This window comes from Micrasema longulum, unplaced genomic scaffold (genome assembly GCF_059751315.1).
Source record: "Micrasema longulum isolate JH-2025_06_02 unplaced genomic scaffold, ASM5975131v1 h1tg000218l, whole genome shotgun sequence".
In the NCBI taxonomy this organism is placed as follows: Eukaryota; Metazoa; Arthropoda; class Insecta; order Trichoptera; family Brachycentridae; genus Micrasema; species Micrasema longulum.
Genome location: NW_028277423.1, coordinates 61,392 through 85,786, shown reverse-complemented (window position 1 = coordinate 85,786; position 24,395 = coordinate 61,392). Strand labels below are relative to the sequence as shown.

At 33.9% G+C, this 24,395-nt stretch overlaps 1 protein-coding gene across 10 annotated transcripts in view; it reads right to left on the bottom strand.

The window, feature by feature from the left end:
* LOC148283593 (uncharacterized) overlaps positions 1-24,395 on the bottom strand; it is a 123,706-nt gene that overhangs the window by 44,747 nt on the left and 54,564 nt on the right. The gene's annotated exons all lie outside the window — the stretch shown is intronic.

Sequence of the window (24,395 nt, the reverse complement as noted above, 5' to 3'; positions counted from 1 at the left end):
GACAAAGGCAAATGTTTATTATTACACGATTAATTATTTATTTATAATGTTATAAAATTGATTGTAAAATATAATTCATCAAATAATATTGTTGTTTTTAAATATTTTAAGCTTTTATGTAAATAGAAATAAGATCTCATATATTATCTTTATCTCTAGAATAGTAAACTTATGTAAAATAAGTTTTCATTTTATATTTTTGTTGTAAAATATGTATTATCAAGGTTTTGGGCGATTTTCTTAATAATGCATATTATTATTGCAATTTTTGTTTTATTTTCAATTGTTGTTATTTTAATTTTAAGATCTTTTATGTTCCATGTATTTTAAAAACATTTAAGGTTTATCTGTTTTTCCTGTCATGTCTGTAATAGTTTTGCTCCCATTTGACATTTGTAAATACTGTTTAGTATTACCAAGAATGGTAAAAGCCATAATAAATGGAAAAAAAACTATTAGTGACTCTCGGGAGTACAGGGTATATTGTGTAAACAAAAAACATCGCGAGGGTAGATTTTAATCAATTACTTAACTTGTTTCAATCAACGCTTGGTAACAGATTATAAAATAGCTTCAAAAACAAATTTATATGCCATATTTCCAGGCTGCAAGTCGCCGTCAATATCGCCAGCAGCTAATTTTGTAGGTCGGCAGCGTGGGTTTGTCATCAGAATAATTATAACATTAAAATTAATTAAGAAGTTAAAATGTCAATGTCATATCCTCGCAATGGATTCTAATGTGGAATACGTGATATAGCTCGAAGTCCTGACTAAGCCTTTATATTTTAAAACTGTTTTTAACATAAAGTTAAAATTGACAAAATTTGAAATCGGGAGAAAACAAATCATAAAAAAATAACAATGTTTGAGTAAGTCCAAATGCTTGTAGACTGGCTGGATTTCCTCCCTAGGCAGTAATTCATGATTCAATTTATTTCAACAGAGAGGGAAAACCTTTTTGAGATGGGAATATGGAAGTCTAGGCATTTACAGGGCTTATGATATGTCCTTGGCTGGTTTAAGTGGCCACTTTACACACTGTGTAACATTCACCATTCTGTCACAGTGTAAAGTGGACACTTAAACCAGCCAATGACATGTAATAAGCCTTGTAAATGCCTAGACTTCCATATTCCCATATCAAAAATGTTTTCCCTCTCTGTTGAAATAAATTTTAACTAAAAAAATAATATTGATGTTTTTTGTTGATATTTCTTGATAAAACTCCATAGTTAATGATTAACTCCCAAAAATGAACTGTTTAGCAAACTTGTTGTAAATATTTATGTTTCTGTTCTCTGTAAAAATACTTATTTGATCTTATCTCCAAAATATGTTAAGAATAGTATAAAAACTGTAAATGTTGTAAACAATTCACCAGTCTTGAAGATGCCTACTTAGGCGAAAGCGCTCGTTGGTCAAAATAATAAAAAGTAAAACTAAACCAAGAAGTTTCATTGATAAGTTTATTTATAATTTTATCATAATCATTAAAAAAAATAAGTTTATAAACCACAACGAATATAAAATAATTCAATCGTTACTTAGGTGGGAAGAAAAAATAAAATCTAGGGCATGTGTATATTTTGCTTAATTTGATTCACGATACAGAAAACGTATTATTTATTTTAAAGCTATTCATTAAACTGCTTAAGTGGAAAAAAAAGAGCGGATCGAAAAACGAAAGATAATTAGATTTTTTTTTGATGAATTTAAAAACATAATTGGTTCTTTGAAAGGCAGAATCAGCGTAGTTTTCCCGTAAGGGTTATGCGGGCCCTCTCTCCTCTTACAAAATACTCGATTCAAGTGGATCTCTGCTCTTGGCAGTCCGTGGTACTTCTTAATAACAAAAAGTCTACTCGGGAACTCTCCACGTCTCCACCCAGCTGTTGGGTCGTCCCATGGGAATATTTACAAGAGAAATTAATTATTATTCCAATGCTCCTCTTAACGTGTATGAGTGTAGGTGCTATATTTTACACAAGTGGAATACTAACTAAAGGGCTTTAATGTCCACAGTTGAGATTTAATGCACGAACATCAGCATAGTTAAAAATCGCCAGAACAGTAAATATATGCGCCCACATCTACACATTGCATGCATCGGACGGATCTTATAAATCGGATTTCAGAATTCTTTATATTGTCATACAAGTGCGGTCCGTCCGATACGGATCAGTGGATGCACTTGTATGACTAAGTATACAAATACAGTAGGACTCCAATTATTTGAACTTGGACTATCCGAATCGCTTTCAGAATTTCAGAAGATTCGCAAAATAGCGACTTAACTGCCTGAAAACGGATGATGACAGCTTACTTTGACAGAGATGTTCTGCAAGCAACGACTTTCATTTACAGTACGGTACGTACATACTGTACTGTACAGCAATTGTAACTACGCTTAACATTTAAAAGTGTTTCCTTTTCATTTGAATAATTAAAGGCTCATTTTTCATTTTCAATCATTCATTTTAATTTTCAACATGCATACAGTAATAAATTAAAATATAACGATTTCGATAAAATTGTGAATAAAATTATCAATGAAACTTCTTGGTTTAGTTTTACTTTTTTATTATTTTGACCAACGAGCGCTTTCGCCTAAGTAGGCATCTTCAAGACTGGTGAATTGTTTACAACGTTTACAGCTTTTATACTATTCTTAACATATTTTGGAGATAAGAATATCAAATAAGTATTTTAACAGAGGCCAGAAAACATAAATATTTACAACTAGTTTGCTGAACAGTTCATTTTTGGGAGTTTTGATTAAAGTCAAATGGTGTATAAAACTGCTTCGAAAACGGAAAAAAACAAATACGATTTGGTCAATTCAACCTAATTTTGGGTAATGCATAAGGTTACAATAATGGTCTAAATGAAAAATTTTATATTTAGTTGCACGTGTTCGTATTTGTTTGATGTGGCTATCATATGAATTAAATAAGAAAATAAAAATCTTCAAATTAATCACTCTCTAGGGGGTAGAGTAGATCCAACATCCACCCCTAGAACTATTTTTTGAAAATAGATTTTGTTCTTAAGAGCTTAATATGCTCTTCCAAAATGGATTTATACATGCATTTCACGTTTTAAAACAACTAATACAAAAAATATGAATAACAAATATACGTATTTTAAAAAGAAGATAAAATACTTTTTATTTACAAAAATATTTTTTCGTAAACATTAAAAAACTTGTATCATTATTTAAGACATTTAATGAAAATCTTTTTTAATAAATGACAGGTTGATACTTTCATCTAATTATTTTCATCTTTACATCTAATTAAGTTTTGTATACCGGTTTCATCGCAGTAATATCTGTACCTACTCTGTACATAATGTTTAACAGTACGCGCTTAGCCATTATTATTATCCATAAAATCTTCGTACCGGTATAATAATTTTAGATAATTTTATGAAACGAGTGTGCTTAAGAAGCAGTAAATCCAAAAATAAACCCCGGGCGTGTTAAGTAAATGTTTTTTGTTCAACCAGAACGAGTAGACAAACCTTTAGGACGGGTTTTTAATTCACGGAAAATTAAAAAGGGAGAAGCGTTTTTTTCAAAACTCGGTCATTTTCTTGTTCCCTTATCTCGGCGCTTTAGCCGTGACAATTCCTCCCTAACGGTATTATGAATAATGACAGCGTTAGCCTTAAAAATATTGGGAAAAGTTTTAACCCGTCTTTTGGCTTCATTTTCATTTACCTTCAGCCGTAAGCGGGGACACATCCTTAAGTGAAAAAGTCACAAAGAAAGCGGAAAAATAACGCCTAAGCGAAGAACATTAACATAGTAATGCCTAAAGACAAGCCGGTGACTTCAAAGAATTTCAAGTGCAGGGACTTGACTTTTAGGGTCGTTAGAGCCTGCAAAACGTGATTACAAGGTAAGAGTGTCAGTGAAAGATACGACAGGGCTAATAAAACACGTATAATATACATAATACAATATTAAATAGTATAGTATATTATGGAAAATAATAAACGTACTTTGACTTCAAAATAACACATTTTTAACAAAACGAGAAAGAAAATGTAAAAGTGCTAAATAACATTGTATATTTTATTTATTTATTTATATCCCAAACTCTATGAGGCTAAGGGACCTGTGTTGAGTTGGGATACAACACAATGGAAAGTGGAAGCATGTACATAATTAAATAATAGCAAAAATAAAAATGAAATATTATTACATACACATAAATTTATTTCAAAGGGCATCTGGACAACACGCTTAAAAGTATATAAATCTATGCATTATCTCGGAGCAGTCTCCTGCAATGGTCTTTTCCCTTAGACGAAATCCAGACTTGTACACTCCTCCTGAAAATGGCTTTCGTTTTGGAGAACTTAATATGTTAATCCAGGACATTGAACACGCTTGCATAGACATTACAGAGACCATCAAACTTTGATTTGGTTAATTATAAAAATACGATAATCTTTGAATGCACCCGTACTTTATCGGGAAGATGGCTTAGTTAATGCAAAAATCAGCGCAGAACGGAATGATAATATTGTCTATAAAACTATAATAAATAGATTGATTAGACCATTAAACATTGATTTGCCAATTATAAAAAGACGATAATCTTTGAATGCACCCGTACTTTATCGGGAAGATGGCTTAGTTAATGCAAAAATCAGCGCAGAACATAATGATAATATTGTCTATAACAAACACGCATCTACTTGTAGGTACAATAGCTAGTTTGAAAAGAAAAAAATATTAATGCATAGACTGATTTTAATCCACTTAGTTTGATATACCAATAACCGGTTTCATCGCTCTCGTGACATCGTCAGACTGGTGTGGTTTTAAAGAAGTTAAAATTACATATAGGCAGTGAAATTTAAGTATGTGTGCAGGGTGGGGGAGACATTTTGTAAAAGTACATGAAAGAGTTTTTCTATATTTTTAGTAAATAATTATGGGCCTATTAAACTAAGTATCCTAAAGTTTCAACCTGTAATTTATTAACATTTTTACTGCACAAATTATAGGTATTGAACAACCACCAAGAAATTTCAATAATTTAAATGTCAAGACAAAAAGACAAAAAGACAAAACAATCAATCATCAATGGATTTACAAGCCACATAAATTGAAAAAGAAAGTTAGGCGACGCGGAACTGAAATGAAATGTAGAGACCTAAATCGAACAAATCTAGATAAAGTGTAATGGAAAATCAGGATTAATCGAATTTAATATGTCCTATGTCCTTTTACATTGAATATGTAAGCCTTAATAACGATTCATACAAACTCGAGGCGTGATAAGGCTAGAGACATTACTTGTCAATTAGCTGTGCTGTGGGCATATCTTTAATTAAATACGTTTCGGCTTGTTTAATTCAGAAAAGACGTAATCTAGAGAAATGAGATCGCATAATCGTAATAAATGCTCTTTAATGTAAAAGGGAAAAATAATATCTTTTATGTCACTCTAAATCGTGAAAGATATTTTAGTGAAAGTTATATTATTACAAAAAGGTATCTGGATTTTTTCTTTTGTATTCAATATACTGAATATATTACTTATTCCAATCGGAAGTCAAATACAGAAGACAAAATACTTTATTACTTTATAATTGACAGAATTATTAATTGGTGGGTCAATTAGTTTGTTTAACATGCAGTGTCGCATACTATCAAGGCCTCGATCACAATCGGAAGTTAACAGTTATCTTCGACTGTCTATGAAAAAAAAACAACGATATTTGTATACGAAAATGAGTTTATTTGCATGAACATTGAAAGTATCTTCGTCGGTAACATGTATAGAAGAAAAAAAAATGGATATTCTGCTTTTCATTAAAAAATTGTAATAAATGTTAACTTCACATTGTAATCGGGGCCCAAGGCCGCGATTATGATCGAATATCTTCATCGGTATATACTGAGACGGTATAAACTAATATCGATATTTATGTACGAAAGTGTGTATATTTGTATGAAAATTCAAAGTATTTTCGTCGGTAGCCGGTAATTGAAGATGTTTAGGAAAAAAATGTATACATATATTTTTCGTACATAAAACTTAATTTTACATAAATTTTATTCCCATCAGAATACGTACCCAGGTGAAGATAGAGAAGAAATAATAATATTCAAGTATGAACATTATTAAATTCAATTTGTTATATTATCGACTTCTAAGTTACGAAAAATTATAATTGATATCTTTAAAGATAAGGTAATCATCACGATCCTCGTCGTCCTCCTCACTGATGAGGGTAGTGACAACTGTCCCTCTTTGTCTTCGAAACGTTATGGATTGTTATCTTCCACCTCTCCCGCCACACCGTCCCCCGCACCGCTCCAGCCACTGATGTTCCTGTGGCAGCCTTGATTTGGTCAGTCCATCTTGTGGGGGATCTTCATCTCCCTCTTCTCCCTTCTACCCCTCTGTTTAGAAAATCGTAAACATATTTTCATAGAGAAAACTTAATTTTACTTTGCAAATAAAGTTAAGTTTTCTGTATGAAAAATAGAAAACGTACATATTTTTTTTCTAAACATGCTAAATTACAGGTATAAACTTTAAATTTTCATACAAATAAACACATTTTCGTACATTAAAAATATGAATTTTACTTTATACCGTCTCGATATGTACCGATGAAGACAGTTCAATCGCGGCTCTGGAAATTAGTGATTGGCTTTTCGGTTATTTGAAAGAAGTAGTAATAACATTTACTATTTTACAAAATAAACTGTTTTAAGAAACTGTTCTAAATAACAGTTTACATCAGCGCAGGCTAAAATCTAATAAAAGCGACTGCCGGACAGAGCTGGAGCAGTTTAACAAGATTTAATTAAACTGTTACTGGTTACGAGCCACGCTGTTATCATTTTAAAAAAAAGAAACAGATTCAAGGTTTTTCGTTGATTCCATTCGTTATCTGTAACTGGGAAATGGTCATTCATTACCTAGGGAAATTGATATTTTAACTAATGTGTTGAATAATGTCGAGCGATGTATTGAATGGGTTATATTAAGAATTGATAAGCATACCGCATACCTTAAGCATAATCCCAGCAGTATACCCCCCTATCCTCGTATATGTATTTATGACGCCAGGACAATTGACCTTTAGAGCAAGGAGGCTTAGCGTGTCGGAATAGAGCGGTAGAAATGCAAACCAACCCATATGACATAATAGTGAATGTGAGGGAATTTCAAACTCGGTTGCAGCAAACTGCAAAACGTAAGCTGGGTCCATTTTCCACAAAATAAAATTTTCTGCATGTAAACATAAAAAATGTGCATATGTTTGTAAATCCCCGGACAGCGGAATAACCGTACAGTGAAAACGTAGGTGTTAGGTAGTTTAAAAATCAATATTGCAAAAACCCATGTACTGTGTAACCCTTCGTAATTTGATGACTAAAATCCCCTGACTCGGTCGAACCGAGTCATCGAAAGAGTCGATAGTTTTAAATACCTGGGAAATGTTAAATGTTAAGCTTTTAAAAAAGAACTAGGAGTGTGGCTAAGAATAGCAAGCGCCACATTCAACAGTATGAAGGCTGTCTGGAGATCGGATATTTACTCAGTGAAAACCAAATGCCGTCTATATAACGCCTGCATAACACCTATTCTCCTCTACGTATGCGAATCGTGGCATCTCAGTAGGGCCCAAAACAGCAACATTCTGAGTTTTGAGAATAGGTGTCTCAAAAGAATCTCGGGTGTGCGAAGGTTTGACTTTGTAAGGAATTAAGTAATAAGAGAAAGGACGCAGCAAACTCCGGTGACAACTGTCATCAAGCGGAGGCGATACGACTGGCTTGGCCACGTGCTGCGGATGCCTCCTGAGAGCCTTAACCAGGCTTTTCCACTTTACAAGGCATCAAGTTCTCGACGTCCTGGACTTTTTCAAAGCTAAGATAAGATTTTTTACTAAAACCTGGGTGTTTTGTGCTGAAAATCACTACTGTTATTTACTAAGCCTTTTGGCCTGCTGTGACGCAAAGAAAAATTAGTATGAACCAATTCGATTAATATAGGTACCCGCTACAAATTTTTAAAGGCAATAAATTCTAATAATTATACGGACAAATCTTTAGTCTCAGGCTGGAGGAAGTTAAGAGAAAGGTCTAATTAGCTTGAAAAGCCGATGTCTTCGTCCAGAGGATATCATTAGGCATTATGTGATCCTTTCGAGACAGTTAACACTAATGATAGAAGGAATTTCAAGAGGGGGGAATGAACAAAACCTTGAGAGAAGAATTTAGTACAAGTGAAAGTAATTCAAATTCTTAATAAGGTAATACGACGGTTTTTAAATGTGTTTCTTTAGCAACACCTTTTAACGGAGCTGTTCTGTACCGTGGAGGAAGTTGTGAGTTTTTACATGTAATAAAACTGCGAACCTTTCTATACAAGAAATGACGAGGTAAAAACATCTTACGATTTTTGGGGAATAACAATAAAGCAAATGATATTCCTTTAACATTTAAATTTGATCATCGCACCGCCGCAAAAAAAATACTCTGAAAGGTTTTTTTTAAATGACTGAATTGTATAGAAAATATTTAAATACATATGTTTATAAATTATTTGAGTATAAAATAATAAATATTTGTGTTGTAACTAAAATTTTGTAGAATTTTAATTGATTTATACTGACGTTGTACATACTTATAAGTATTATTACTGAAATACTGTACGCATATATTGTATATGATAAAAAATAAATAATATGTAGTAATGTGCATATATTTGTACGAGTGTAATAGTTAACAGTTCTATTAGTTTGATTTTCAGCATTTTGTTTATTTTAAAGCACATCATACGTAGATAAATTGAAGAGTTTTTTCACAAAATCTGCAAAACTGAAATTTGAATGTAACCACAAAAAACATTCTGCATTGAAAATTAGTGAAAAGTTTAGATTGTCTTGAACACAACTTTTTAAAATAAGTTTTCCGTGTTTTATAAACCCTTCTCTAAATTGAATTCTCGCGAAAACGATTCATCGTTTTGGCCACGGCTATCATACGTCACGATTCGCATTAAGGTTTGACGTTTTGTTATTGCAGTATGAAGAGACCGTCGTATATTATTATTCACATGACGAATCTTGACGTCACGAGTGTCAAAGCTAATCTTATTGCGTTTTCATGAAGGCGTATTTTTTAACAATTTTATTTTTTAAATTATGAAGGAAAACCCTTTTCCCCCATACCTATATTGATTTTGAAAATACAATGATTTTTTCTAAATTAATTTGACATATTTTATCGGTATTCGTAGTATAGGATATTTCTCTATTGTTATGTATTCTATAAAAAATCTTTCGAGCCGGTATATACAAGCATTTCTACGCGCAGATTCTATTACTTTCAGCAGCTGCTTTTAGGTAAAAATCCTGTGAAATGAAATCGAGTGGAGGTTAGTCGACGCCATGGTGTACTTTTAATTGCCTGGCATTAAATAAATAAAAATAATTATTATACAATAAATCAATCCAACCTGTTATTTTATCGTGCCATATGGATTCCTAATAGTAGAATACACCATTGGGTGTGAAATTGGCCTTTTTCTATCAAAAACGTGTCGACATTTTCATAATCTAAATTTTTAACCTCATTATTGAATTATTGAAGCGCCCTTACGGGCGCTTTACAAAAGTACATTAAAAAAAATATATAATAATTTATTTATTAACCCTTACGGATTATTACATTAATATTAGAAAAATAAAATACATATTTTTATTTTCATTCTCTGTTGTTGTTAACAATATTTTTTACATCTTTTGAAAAGTTTCTCAGAGTCTTTTGTTTAGTTTTGTGTGGTAGTTTATTGTATAATTTCAGTCCCTGATTTTCTTGTATTATGCCTATGTTTTTTACATTTTTTCAAGAATTAGGTCTGCATAAAATTTTGATGAAATAATGTGATTTCACGCTTCGGTTTTCAGTATCGATGACGTAACGTGATTTTACGTTCAAAATGATAATTATTTACGGATGTGTGGATAAAATAATTGTGTATTTTTGAAAACTAATAATCCAGAAAGTAGTTCAGTGATAATAGAAATGTACACAGCCATTGGCAAAACACAGACCTGGCTATATACATAACATTATTGTGTGTTATCTCAACGTAAAGTGATAATATTGACACTTCTCGTGTCTCCTGTTCCCAATATGGAAACAAGATAACCAAACTTTACCCGGAGATTATCCGAAGTTCTAATAAATGGACTTAAAGCTATGGATTCACCCTTAAACCGGGTATCATTACGGGATTCGACAATATGTAGGTAAAACACGTTATAAAGGTACGGTTAGGATCTTATTACGGTCATATATTCCCAACTTTAAAGGTAATTTAGATATTTTTACAGAATAAAATCCGAGAAGAGTACTTTCAACTCAATAATCTAATAAATCTAGTGAAGATCGGTCGGCTTCGTTGTGTAGTGGTTGGCGCGTTTGCCTGTCATCTTCAGGTCACGGATTTAATTCCTGGGAAGATCGACAAAATATTTATTTATTTATTCATACAAATACATATATTCAAAGATGTTACTACAGTGTCTCTGTTTAAATCACGTCTGAAGAAGCATCTTCTTTCTCTTTCTTTATCACTCCTCCTTTCCTCATTCCTCTTTTTTCCTTTTTCCCATTGAGTAATAGTACTGGTTTTAAGGTAATTTATATGCAACAATAGTTATTTATATTTTTACATATCTTTGGCTTTTTTATTTTATTTTTATGAATACGTTTTTTAACTTGAATTTTAAAAATAGAAATTTTATTTTATTGGTCGGGTGGAAGAAATTGCCATTTGGCAATAAGCCAGCCAGTGTGCATTTAGCATTATGTACAAAAAGTATAATAAATAAAATATTTAATAAAAAAATAATAATAACGTATCCTTAACTCTATGAGGTCAATAGCCCCCCCGATTTCAAATATGGTTTTACACTGCAACGTCTTGTCAATTGTCCCTAGACTGACAGCTGAAGCGTAAGATTGATAACAATATCTTCACATTATAGTTATGAAGGTGATGATTAATTTATTGGATTTGGTTTTTCAGCATTTATGCCAAGATTTTAAAAATTTATTAAAAAAATATATGTAAAAATAAAAATTAGGGTTCTTACGATTTACTTAAATATTTCAATTTTGTTGTAAATAACTCACTATTAGAAACGTGTAACGGGCAGTTTTGATTTGCACTTGCAATTCTCGACCCGAGAACCTACGGCCCGTTGTATTGCTGTTGACTGCTTACTTCGTGGTTGATAATCATAAAATGGTTTTTGTCCGTATGGTCGACTCTGTTAGCTAGTGGCGTATTATTACTCAGAGCTCGTATAAGGGTAAGAGGATCAGGTGCCACTGTAGGGGTTTTGAATTGCTCTAGGCTTGAAACACCTTTTTAAATAAACATTTTTACGTCAACCATGTCGGGAATCGAACCTGAGATCTTTTGCATGGTAGGCAAATGCGCTGAGCATTTGACCAAGAGGCTCTCTCTATTTTTTGAGAACTCGATTCTATTTTTCTTAGTTATCGATGACTAAAAAAAAGTCCACGTGTATTGTAATTTGTTAGCGGCGATAAGAAATTGAAATTTCAATGAAACATATCAATTTACTTGTAGAAAACCGTTGTTCTACAGTCAACATGTATGTACGTATACATATATTAAGGATAGAAGTCCAAATGGCCACGGGGTGGTAATGGGCTCCGTAGCATAATGGCGGTGTCACCTGTGATGGAGTGTAATGTGGGTGTGCTCTCAGAGACATTATTTAAAACGCTATCCAATATGAAACATGTACGTAGCTGACCGGTGCCCGAGTTTGGTAGTCGCCTTTACAAATTAATAGCGGCTGACGTCATTAGAAATTCAGTTACGAAATCTTATTGCCAAAGTGACATAATTGGCCCAAATTACTCAATTTTGCACGGATCTCGCAATAATCGCTCGCGGTAATTTAATGTTGAATATTTAAAGGAAATAGTAAAAAAAGGAATGTTATGAACGCATGTCATATCGAGGCTATACTGACAGAAAGCATTAAGTCATCAAAACAAGTTCCAAGATAATCGCATTTAAAGCTTTTTTATTCTTTCAACGCATCATTTCTCGAATAATTAAAAAAAATATAAAATTTTAAAGCTTTGAAAGAGTAATCTTTATTCAAGGCAAAGCATAAAATTTGAAATCAACATCTTGCACCTATATTTAAAAATATTTGAAATACATAAAGACTGTTGACTTAGTGCATTATGTCAGTATAGCCTCGATATAATGTTTGTTTTATTATAATTTTTACTGTAAGACATCGCGGTAAAAACAAAAGTTAAAGCATTACCTTTACCGTAAGTTGTGTGAGATGTTCAATTTTGGGCTTAAGATATCAAATCCGGGAATATTTTATTTAAAACATATTTATTTATTTAAAGAAAACCACAGCCATTATAGCTTGCCTACCACGTACCGCTAACCGCATCTGAGGACGTAGGTCTCCTTGGCGGTGCAAACACACACGAAAAATAGCTCGTTGCCGAACGAGAAAAGCCGCTCGAAGTAGTTCTCTGTATTCTGATAGCCTTAGAATCTTTATTCTGAAATAGGGCAATCCAGAAGTACATAATATGCACTTCATAGGATTGTGGAAAAGAGGGAAGTGAATTCTTTACCGCCTGAGATTAAATTGGACTCTACCAATTCGCCGAAATGATTACAAAACTTTTTAAAAGCCTTGAAATTCTTTTTGGGAGGCACTAGATATGTACATCCGACAGGACCTCATAGAGAGGGAGAAAGAGACGAGACCACAGAATGTGAACTTATGTGCAACCATTACAGTAATTACAACAGAAAAATACAATATTTACAAATAAACCAAAATTATAGGCCAATGAGGAACTTCAGCCCTACGGGAAATTGGATACAAAAAATGATTTCTTGCGCGCGGTAAAAATTAGAGCATTAAATTGTACGTTAAAATTTTTTGAAAATCTACGAAAAAAATAATAAAAAATATTTTAATAACCATCCAATGATATAAAAGCTTTGATAGATATCCGGTTTGGTCACCGTAAACAAACCAATCGGAATAACTATCAGAGAACAACCTTTGACGTCACACGCGGAGTTATTTCAGAAATACAAAAATTAGAGGTCTTAATACGATATATTAAAATAAAAATAAAAATATTTGGCTTAGTTTAATATTCTATTAACAAATAAAAAAAGAAAAAAAGACACTAAACTTCCTCATTATATAAGAAATATTATCATCTTCATTCCCCTTTCCCCTTTCCGCGCCCAGTGATGTACGTGGCACTGCATTGGTAAACCAAATGCAGCTTATTTCAATACTTTGTTACATGAAGGCGAGGTGATCGGTCCTACGCATCCGGTGCCAGTCCGGGAACAATGAAATATCGCAGTTTAAATGATCAATAAAATAAATATTTCACTTCTCTATTTCAACAAAATGTAAGGAATCGAACCCAGGGCCTCGAGAACGGTAGGCGAAGACGCCTAGTACTGCACTATGCGGCGGACTTATCTTCATTCTATTTCCTTTTTCATGATTTTTACCACAGTAGTCACATAGAGCCGAAAACATTCGTCCAGGGTTCTGGTCCTATTTCACACACAGAACTGTATTCTTCATCCACCTGGACGCAGATAAATATTAATAATATCCACAACATTGTTTTTTCCAGCAGAGAATTAAGCCAGGGACCTAATACTTGGTAACTTGTAGGTATGCAAAAAGAAGTAAATTAAGTAAAAACGAAAAGATTAAAATAAAGACAAACGTCTTTAAAAAATGTGATCGATGTTTTCAGGCACAATTTTTCATGTTAAGCATTAATTATTAGTGTTCCACTTATAATGAAAAGGGGATTTAATGCATTACAGGGAAATTCTATTTTATTCAATTTTTTTTTACAATTTAAATAAAGGGTCTATGAAATACTGAAGAGTGAAAACATTTTTTTGTGCTTAGGAGCATTAAAAATATTTTTAGATTTATAATTTTAAATTCCCGCAAAAACGGTTGATTGCATTGGCCACGCCCCTAATAAGTAAATATTCGAAATTTCTAAGTTGTTTTGTGACCGTTTAAATTGAAATAGAACATAGTCACGAATCTTGACGTCACAATTGAAGGGCTGAAATCTAAAACAGCATATATCAAGAGAGTTAAATTTTTCAGGAGAGCGAAACAATTTCATAGCACATGACGTGTGTTCTATTTACCGAAATCAAACAAACTTTAAAGCCGTGTAGTTCATGTCATGAGTTCTTTTTTAATGAACAGTATAAACAAATCAATGGAGAATTTAATTTATGAACGTTTGGCATCATAATACCAAAATCTTAAAACAAATGACATGTGTTGTTTTTGATATCAGCCCTTCAATTGTCAAGGTCAAACATGTCGCGTTTTTGTAAAGACATATTTTTTTAAATTTTAATTTAAAAATCACGTATAAATACAATTCTCCACAGTATCCAAATTGATTTGAAAAAAAAATTACGTTTCTAAATCCATTTCACATGTTTTTATCGGCATTCGTAGTATGTGATATTTCCTAATTTGTTAAAAAATCTCCTACTTTCAAATTGAAAAATAAACGGTGGATAAGATCGGAGAAAAGGGAAGCGGTGAAATGAGATTAAAAATATATAAAGAAGGAAGGAAAAAATAATAAGAAAAGCAATACATACCTACCTCAGGTGCGCCGGTAGGCCTATACGTAGAACCCGCCACAAACTAATCTAACTAATCTAGGGCGAATCGCTTAACCAGCCAATCCCCTCATGGAAAGGTCTGGAACACAGGTATAAAAGAAACACCTCGCTTCCACAAGACCAGAACTATCAAGAGCGCAACAAAAGCGTTGGCGAAGTTGAAATTAAAACATTTTGAATGTTACCTTTTCAAAAACATTGCCATTTAATTTTCGCGTGACTTTAATCTTTTTTCCTAATTTTTATCATCAGTTTATTTCAAACAACAAACAAACCATCACGCCGTTTCCCCGTAGGGGTAGGCAGAGAGGATAGAACGCCACAACACTCTATCTTGGCATACGGACCTCGCTTCCTCTACATTCATACATCTTCTCATGCACGCACGCCGATTATTCCTACTTTTGACATGTCCATCTTCAAGTATTTGATGGACTTGATCGTGCCATGTCTTTCTCGGTCTTCCTCGTTTTCTGCATCCATCAACATTTACATCGTAGATCCTTTTAGCCGTTCTTTCGCTGTCCATTCGCTCTACATGTCCAAACCAACGCAGCACCCCTTTCTTGATTCTGTCAATTATGCATGTCTCAGCCTTACACACTTCACGGATCTCGACATTTGTGCACCTATCATACATCGTTTTATCACACATTCGCCTGAGGGATCGCATTTCGACAGCATTCAACCTACTTTCATCATCATTTTTCCAATTCCATACTTCGCTCCCATACATTAGAGTTGGCACTAGAACTCCGTTCCGAACTGCTAGTTTAGCCTCTTGCGATAAACATTTGTTTGCCAAAGTAGATTTTAGTGCACCGTTCACCCTGTTCCCGGCGCTCACCCTCCTTTCAATATCTATCACAGCTTTTCCGTCCCTAGTAAGCATACTTCCCAGGTACACAAATTCTTCTACCTGATTCAGAATATGTCCGTTCACGCTGATCTCACATTTCGTTATATTTTCATCCCTTTCAAAAACCATCACTTTCGATTTACCAACATTCATAAGCAAATCGCTTTTCTTGCATACATCGTAGACTTTTGTTACCAAGAATTGAAGGTCTTTTTTGCTGCTAGCAAGAAGCACGGTATCATCCGCATACAGTTAACAGTTATACCACTCATTTTTGCTCCCATTCGTAAATCTTTCAGTTCTTTCATACAGTTATCGATGTATATGTTGAACAACCATGGTGACATTACACATCCCTGTTTGACTCCTTTTGGAATATTAAACCACGGTGTGAATGACCCATTCACCTTCACACATGCTGTGCTGTCCTTATACAGTGACGCAATAGCCCTTGTCAGGTTACCATTCACTCCATACTCCGATAAAACTTTCCACAATTTCTGTCTGTCAACTCTATCAAATGCTTTTGCAGATCGACAAATGCGCAGAAAAGTTTCTGGTGTTTAGCCAGAAACTTTTGTCATATTTTGCAGAGCAAATATTTGATCCATACATCCTCTTCCATTCATAAATCCACTTTGTATATCTCAAACTCTATCTTCAGTCACTTTTCTTACTCTCTCAATCAGTATTCTGCCATAAATCTTTCCAACAGCGCTCAAAAGGCTGATAGCTGGTAGCATCAGTTTATTTAATATAAAAATTACAAAATGAAAGTGAATAACATTAAATGAAACAAAATGATAAACAAAACTGCTAGGCTCTTGAACTTGGCAAGGGATTTTATGTTGAGACAAAGTAAAGATGATACACGGTATTTTCTGAGTTTCTTTTTTTCATTCTTTGTTCAACGTATTCACTACTTCGGGAATTACACTGGCTACGTTTTTCACAGAGGTAGCAATTCAAACTTCGTTGGCTTATGTATAAGTCACTGCACAACTCTGCTCTGGAACCATTACAGTGATAATTTAGTATACAGAAACAAAAAGGCTAAAAATAAACACTTTTTTTAAAATACCAGAAATCAAACCCAAAACCCCATGTGAAAGGTGAGAATCTTCAACGTTACACCACGGAGCCACGATTTTAATACGGAAAAGATAAAATCGAGACAAGATCTGGACTTTTTTGGTGTAAGTCTTTCTACATTAAAACAATCACTAAGATAGACCAGATCTAGTCATGAGGTGGTGTTTCTTTTTGTCCCAGCTTTCATTTTCTTTAGTTGTATTTTATTTCAATTGTACCTGCATATAGTGTAAAGAAATGTATTTACCATTGTTAAATTAACTAAATAAGTCTGCAAATAAATAAATACTCAAAAATAAAATGATTTAGGTAAAATTGCGGTTACGATTTTGACATTATAATCACTAGAACATAATGCTTCATACTTACACAATCTCTTAAATACAAAGTACATACCTTTAAACAATAGAACATCGAATTCATTAGACAGCATATTTTATGTAGTACATTCTCAAAGGACCAACAATTACTTAGTTATTTAGGAAGTAGGTACAAGGACAGGAGAGTATTCACATCCCTCTTTGGCGAGAAACTAAATAAACCACCAGTGGTACTGAAATATTCCACGGTTCGAGATAGGCCGAAATAACGGCCTACATAGGGCGAGGAAATATCCCATTATTTTATAGTGAAACGACGTTGCCGTTCTTAGCACACTTCTGCATTAAATATGTACACAGATTGACATCTCAAAAGACACGGGAATTTTCAAACAAACATTATATTAGATATTTTTTTAAAGCAAAACATTTATATCTTAAATATTAAGCAATGCAGCCCAGCAGGACTCGGTACATATTAAAAGTATCCAAAATAAAATACATAGATAACATAGTTTTTAGGGCCAGTTGTACTACAGAAAGTTATATTTTTTAATGCGATCCATTTTTATGAAAACGGAATAATTATTAATTAACTTAACTTTTTTTGTGAAGCTGGCCTTTAGTGTATTTAACTAGGCTAGGTCACAAAAGTTTATACATAATACAAAACTCTATATAGGTCTCTCTTATTTTTTAAATAATGAAGTCGCATTTTTCTTAAAAAGCATTATTAAAGTGTACATATTATATACACGTGTTGAATTTTTGTTTTTCAATACCTGTATTTCAAAATATCTTATCATTTGCTTAATGTAACACGACGCAACGTTACAGCACAGTTTGCAGAGGGATCTTTTGTGCATATTGCCAATAATGTTCTCCAACTTTTGACATGACCACATTACTACATGGACCAACTTTATATTTGTCAGATCTGCCAAGCCTTTTTTCAAGTTTCAGACATAACAGAACCTATAAACTACGTTTTTATTTTCGAAATCGTTATACCTACACAATCTCGTATGTGATGGTTTACATTAAATTTTCTCGATATACGGGTATCATGTTTGATAAATTATTTAATATTAAATCCAGTCGCAGTTTTATCCGTAGATATTTACATACCAAACACGATATTTTACCGAGTGAAAACCAATTAATAATTCTGCCTCTAAATAATTGAAAACCTACATTCGCTTGATCACGGATTCATCAATCTTTGTTAGTCCATTTGGAGTTTATCGTGTTCTATTTTCACCATTTCTATTTCTCTATTGAATTCCTCTTGGATATTTCATTCGCGATAGAATCTCGTAATAAAAATTCCTGTTCCCAATACAGCGAAACATTTCTTTGCATCGTTCCAAGCCTTTGTTAAATGAATATGATTATCCGTAGATCATTATTCCGAACGGAGTCCGAAAGTTTCACTTTTCAACCTGTAGATTCTAGGTTGGTTCAAGTCTTATATTCTTATATCTTCTGTAAATAAAGATTTCATCCGTTACAATTCAACTAGACTTTACTTTCTTAAACTAACATCACGTTCTGGTAGCGAGGTATGGATGCGAATTCGCCATGTTAAAAAACAAAAAGTTTGTGTTCGCTTAGTTAAAAGAAATAAGTTTATTGGAAAACTTTAGTGTTTCTTATCTGAAATCAAAACGGAGTTTAGAGAATACGGTGTAGCGAAGAAGTCAACAATACCTACAATGAGCCCAACACGGTGCAACCTAAAATAGGAAGGCTGCGAAGGGCACGGCACCAGGAAAGAGTGACGCGAGAGTGCCCAGTAAGATACTTCATACGGCGGCGGCGCCCCGAGGCAGACGTAGCGTCGCCGCCGGTAGACCAGAACTCCCGAGGGCTGGATGGAGTGCAGCGGGATGTGGACGCTATCGGTATCAGGGGCTGGAGGACAAGCGTATAGCGGTTTCCATGGCGTAGTGGTCAAAACGCTTGACTCGCACACGGAAGGTTCCGGGTTCGATTCCCGGTGAGAACACAAAAATTTAATGTGATGTTTCTCAAGTCTGGGTGTTCTATGATGTAATTCACCACTGTAATTGGGCCTCCTGACCTGTTGTGGTGCAAAAAATATTATATAAAAAAATGTATATATAATTGTTCGCTAATTTGTTCGCTTATTGTTCCTGTGGAGGCAGGAGCGTGCGCTGTTAGATCGTTTGACCGCGGTGGAGGCGAAGTGTTGACTGTTTGTGTTGTTCACTCCGTCCGGGAGCGGTTATGTCAAAAAATACCCCCCTTATCTCCGTGTCTCGGAGACCTTTGATTGGGCTTACCTTAAGTATTTGTGTAAATATATATGTAAAAATAAAATTTTAAAAATAAACACTCGCATATCTGTATGTATTTTGATTTGTATTTTCTTCAGTATATCATGATGTGTAATGTTAGATAACATCGTAAATATTTATAATGTTTTATTAAAAAATGTAGTTTTTTTTTGTTGTGACGCAGACTACGAAAACTAGAAATCTACTATATCGTGAATCTACTAATACTGGAAATCGTGAATCTTTATTGATTGCACGCTCTTTTCTGCCCTAGATTTTGACTAAAATCACTTGGCGAAAAAAAAATGCGGTAAGTAAATTCGTTAAAATAGCGTGGCTGACAGAGTCCCCCGGGACTCTATTACAGCTGCGGTTGGAGGTAGGTTTTTTCCCTCAATAAACTGAAGGAGTACATGCCAGGATATACAGAGATGGCAACGAAGGAGGCCAGGGCCCACAGCAGGCTGTAGAGCCAATGATAATTATGAGTACTTTAGTGGAAAATTCTTTACGATACCATTTTACGAAACAAAATTGTTGAAGAAAATATATTCGGTCTATGATAAGATTTTAATTAGTTGTGCAGTTCATAATCGAATCACGGTCAGAATATCTCATGTGTATCTAACGATTGTGAATTAGAAGATAGGAAACATATTTAGAGCAGATCATCCGCAATTGCTTATCATACAACATGCTGTAAATTAAATTATGATTGAAATGATAAAATGTGTTCGTGATCCGTTGGGGCGTTAATCAGTTTTGTATTAAAGCTACCACAGAGAACAATAAAGGAGCGTTCGACGTGATAAATTATTGGATTAGATTAGGTTAAGTCTACTAAGCATCGCATTGTGAAAAATAAAACGGAATACCGACGATTTACATACAAATCATATTTTTGGGGGAATATTTCTTGCGTATTTTGATTAGTAAAAGGTAGTTTTCGCCAAATGAGAAACAAAAAGTAATTGATACGCAGTAAATAAAAAAATACATAAAAATTTTCCCATAACTAACTTATTATATTATTAAACATTATTAACTAATTTGACTACAAAATTTGACACATTTATTATCGATATCAAAATGTCCTTTGGTTGATGCGTATTTTATTCTGTCTCTTATATAAAATGAACACTTAACAAGAAAATGCTAAATAGTGTCACGGAATACATACAATTAATACGCATTACTTTAAAATTACCCGCTGACAGTTGTAAGCAGTTCGTGTAAGATTTGCGGGATGCGGACTTGACTCGAAAGCACGCGTAAGAGTTGGGAGCCAGTATGGGCCTGGAGGCTGTTTGTATACGTGAACACCGTAAGAGGTTTAAATGAATCGGGTTGTGGTCCTGTGGCTAGTGTCTCGGACTCACGGACCAAAGGTCTGTGGTTCGAATCCCACTTTACCCCAACTTGATTCCCATTTTCTAATAGTGAGTTATTTACAACTCGTTGAAAATGGCCCTCAAAATTAAATATTTGGGTAAATCATAAGAACGCAAATATTTCTTTTTTTAAAAAAAAAAAAAAAAAATGAAAATTCAGGCAAAATTTAACCAACAATGTCATACAAAGGAAAAATTTATCAATGAGGTGAAAAGCAGTCTCAAAACTCATTGTTCGAGGGTTTAAAACTGTACAATGAGTTACCTGAAGAAATGAAATAAATGGAAAGCTTTGAAATATTTAAAAATAATTTGAAAAATTATGCTTAGGACAAATTTTGATGTAAAACATAATGTTATCAAAAGTTTGTATTAGTTCTTTAGATGTTATAAACTAACCTTATAAAGCATAAATATTTTTTAAATAAAAAACATACGATCGAATAACGAAGTGGATACGGAATTATGATGACGAATATATTATAAAATTAAACACTTTTTTAATTTTACGGAATTTCTGTAATAAAAATAATGATAATACTTGGTTTAAGATCGTTGACTGATTTATAAAACTTTTTGCACACATTTCGCTGCAGATACTGTGCATTGTAGTCGACCAAATATTAGCGAGTTTGCATGTTAGTCCGTACTTGAATTCCAAAAAGCAGAGTGGAGAAAATTTGAACCAATCCATTCGGTGCAATGAAATTTGCGCATTTCGTTAAGGCCGAACTTGCACGCAATCGCATGCGACCAATACTCACTACTGGCACGGGAGGGGGTTATTAATGGACTTTGGCCTAATAATATTTGGAGTTATATGTTATGCTACTTGAAATACAATATATTATACGAGGGTTGCTACTTAAGTTTTGAGATATGGCAACACCAGTATGAAAATGTCAAATCTGACATTGTCATCGTTAAGTTTGCCATTTTTGATGGTAAACATACTCAGAACGTTGTGTCATACGAGTGATATTTGTGTTGTTTACAGAAACTTTGAAAAATTAGTTTCGTTGAAAAAATGGAACTCTATGACTGGAAAATCTATGACTTTCGGAGTAGATTAAACCAACAACAGTGCGCCGATCAACTCGCTGCGACTTTTGGCGATAAAGCACCATCTTAAGCCACCATGTTTCGCTGGTTTCGGCTGTTGTGCCAGAAAAAATCGATGCCATGTGACATACCGTGAGATTGAGGCATGCTTGGGCATTAGTTGCACTTGCATACATTCAATATTACATGAACACTTGGCCGTCAAAAAGATTTGTTCGCGTTGGATACTGCATAATTTGACAATCGCTCAAAAAAAGGCTCGTGTCGATTGGTGCAAACAAATGTTTAAAAATTCCATTCAAAAGGCGTCTATAAGATCGTGACAGGCGACGAATCATAGATCTATGCATATGAACCCGAAACTAAACAACAATCGACTGTATGAGTCTTCCAAGATGAGCCAAATCCAACAAAAGTTGTTCGCGCACGAAGCACTTCGAAGCAAATGGTCGCCTGTTTTTTCGGAATAACTGGACATGTCGCCACCGTTCCATTAGAGCAACATAGAACGGTCAATTCTGAATGGTACACTACCATTTGTTTGCCAGAAGTATTCGAAAAAATAAGGGAAACCAATTGCAGAAGACGAATCATTCTCCACCACGATAATGTAAGCTGTCACACATCAGCTCAAAAAAGTTAATTTTTGAGCATTGAAAACATCGAATTGATGGGTCATCCGCCGTACAGTCCTGCCCGGCACCCAATGATTTTTTCTTCTTCACGCATATCAAAAATAAATTGCGAAGTCGGCGTTTTTCGACGCCTAAAGAAGCGGTTGTTACGTTCAAATCACATGTTTTGAAGGTACCTCAATCGGACTGGAAAAAGTGTTTTGAAAATTGGTTCAAACGCACGCAAAAGTGTATTTATTTTTAAGGAGAATATTTTGAAAACAATAAAGCCATTTTAGATTTTAATTATATTTGTTTTCACTTGTCTATCTCAAAACTTAAGTAGCAACCCTCGTAGGAGTGAGAATGTGTAACTCGGCCTTGAGTCAAAATTAAAGCAGGCTGCAATGCTGGTTTGTTATTGTTTGTAGCAATTGCGATTAAAAAAACAAATGTACTATACGCAACATATATGAGGACTGGAAGCACCGAGGCAAAAGAAAAATAGTAACAATTTAGGAATATTTTTGCAGTGCAGCGGTCGGTAAATAGTTTCGGTGAGGATTTCTTTTTGGGGGCCACGCGACCGTCGACGTCACTCGTGCTCTTGCGAGCCGAACAGAACTGATTTAAAATCGGGTTGTGGTCCCGTGACTAGTGTCTCGGACTCACGGCTCAAAGGTCCGTGGTTCGAATCCCACACCCCAACTTGATTACCATTTTATAAAAGTGAGTTACTTACAACTAGATGAAAATGGCCCTGAAAATGTAATATTTGGGTAAATCATAAGAACGCAAATAAAAAAATAACAATGTCCCTAATTTGCAATTAAATAATTACCGTGATGAAATAATACAATTCGAAACGACATTTTAATACAAAACATGCAGACTACAACACTTGTTACCCAGAACATTGTTAAGTACGAAAAAATTCTGTGAATTCCTTGATTCAGATACTGACGAACAAAAATCCGTAGGGCCAGAAGGAAGCACTCCGCGGGCCGCCAAATGCCGATCGTTGGACTGTGGTGTAATTTATATTGAGTTTTATATTCTGAAGAGTCTCAATATTTGAGTTATTTCTTTCCTCTCCTTATTTCCTATCCACTTTTACCCCCTCCCCTCTTTATAGTATAGTGTAGACTTCTTACTTAAATTAAAATGTATTTATTTTTAAAACAATCTATCATTTGTTTTTTAATAAAATAAAATGAAAATGATTCTATTATACTTGTTCTTACAACATGTTCTAAGTTTATGTAATATACTATTTTTTTTCTCATTTCGAACGGTTTGGGTAGGTAGGAAGAAATTGCCTTATATGTATATAAAATGTTTAATTTTTTTAAAAATGTTTAATGTAGTAGGTACGGTATAAATTACGGTACGACTACAACACAATATTACATAAAAACTCAGTCCAGATGATGGACACTGTAACGCAGTCCGAAACGTTGGCAAGAAGGATAAATAATACACGGCAAAACAGCCCAGAAATACATCACAAGCAACATGTTATCCTCGTTTGCTAGTAACATTACGTGATTTTTGTAAAATTCAAATGTTACAGTAGAGTTAGATAAAAGGGTTCTTTGTAGGGATTTAAATATCAATTTGATGCGCAAGCTCCTTGTCAAAACCTATGTATGGAGTGTCTTAAAGTTCGGCTGCAAAATGGTGCCTATCCGAAATATACAAAAAGAGACTAGAACCTTTCGAAATGTCATCCTATAAAAGAATTCTGGGAATTTCTTGGAGAGACAGCATCACAAATCACGAGGTTCTTACTAGAATCGAAGAAGGAAATCACCTGCTTAAGACTGTTGCCGAAAGACGCGCTAAAAAGTTTGTTCATTATTGAAAGAATTTTCAAATAAACAAACCAGACGCGTGATACCCAACGGACAATAGCCTATTTCACACATATCATTTCAATCTAAACGGCACGGTATAATTATAGTGGAATGACATTTATTAGATTCGTTAG